Below are 1,698 nucleotides of genomic sequence, written 5' to 3' on the forward strand. Positions count from 1 at the left end.
GAGAGAGAGAGAGAGGGAGAGAGAAAGAGAGATGGAGAGACGGAAAGAGAGAGAGAGACGGAGAGAGAGAGATAGAGAGAGAGACGGAGAGAGAGAGAGAGAGAGAGACGGAGAGAGAGAGAGGGAGAGAAAACAGTGTCTCAGGATCGTCTGGGCAGGGAACTGCCATGCATCCCATCCGCTCCGTGCTAGCTCCCCACACACCCCCAACTGCGCGAGGGTCTCCCCCTCTCCTGCCTGCCCTCTCCCCATCTCCCCCTCAGAGAATGAGGAATGCTGGGCACCCCTTGTTCCGTATCGTTCGGAGCGTTCTCCCTTCCCATCAGCCCCTTCTTCGCCACCAACACGCCAACCCCCGCACCCCCAGGGCACGCAGTCCGCTCCCACGGCCCCTCGCTCCGGGAAAATGTTTGTCCCCGAGCGCTCCCCTCGTGTCTGTTCGCCTTCAATCTGTGTCTCCCCTCTCTCCCTCCCTCTCTCTCTCTCTTTCAAAGGCTCTCGATGTTTCCCAGCAACAAAAAAAATGGCTTAACCCATCTCTACCCCGTTCCTGACCTGCTACCACCCAATGTGTGGTTTTCCGAGAAACATTGCTGGTCGTGGAGTCTGATCAAAGGCTGTGGGGTGTCACTCGCAGGAGAGAGACAGACAGAAATAGAGAGAGAGATTGAGAAACAGAGACAGACAGAGATAGAGAGAGAGATTGAGAAACAGAGACAGAAAGAGAGAGAGCCAGAGAGAGATACAGAGAGAGAGAGACATAGAGAGAGAGAGAGAGACAGAGAGAGAGATAGAGACAGAGACATGGAGAGAGACAGAGAGAGAGAGAGATTGAGAGAGAGACAGAGAAAGATACAGAGAGAGAGAGATAGAGAGACAGAGAGAGATAGAAAAAGAGAGAGAGGGATTGAGACAAACAGAAAGAGAGAGAGAGAGACATAGAGACAGAGAGAGATAGAGCGAGACAGATAAATAGACAGAGACAGAGAGAGAGACAGAGAGAAAGATAGAGGGAGACAGAGAGAGACAGAGAGAGAAATAGAGACAGAGATAGAGAGAGAGACAGATTGAGGGGGAGACAAAGAAAGATACAGTGAGAGAGAGAGACAGAGAGAGACAGAGAGATAGATAAAGAGAGAGAGAGATAGAGAGAGAGAGATAGAAAGAGAGAGAGATTGAGAGACAGATAGAGAGAGCGATACAGAGAGAGACACAGAGGGAGACAGAAAGAGATACAGAGAGGTTGAGAGAGACAGAGAAAGATAGAGAGAGAAAGAGAGAGAGGCAGAGAGAGATAGAGAGAGACAGATAAATAGAGAGACAGAGAGAAAGATAGAGAAACAGAGAGAGAGATAGAGACAGAAATATAGAGAGAGACAGATTGAGAGGGAGACAGAGAAAGATACAGTGAGAGAGAGACATAGAGAGAGACAGAGAGAGAGAGGCAGAGAGATAGAGAGCAGCAGAGAGAGAGAGAGTCAGAGAGAGATAGAGAGAGACAGAGAGAGATAGAGACAGATAGAGACAGAGAGACAGAGAGAGGGAGAGAGAGATACACTGGAAATTGTTAAGGGGAAGATTGAATTGAGGTGTTTTGAATCGCGAAGGAGATTTCAATTGAGGCAGTGAGGGGTTTAACCGTGTCCTGAGGCATGAGGGCTGGTGAGCAGAGGGGGAGACGGATCGAGGGGGGACGGG

Source organism: Rhincodon typus, unplaced genomic scaffold (assembly GCF_021869965.1).
Source record: "Rhincodon typus isolate 14 unplaced genomic scaffold, sRhiTyp1.1 hic_rhity00000066, whole genome shotgun sequence".
Lineage (NCBI taxonomy): Eukaryota > Metazoa > Chordata > Chondrichthyes > Orectolobiformes > Rhincodontidae > Rhincodon > Rhincodon typus.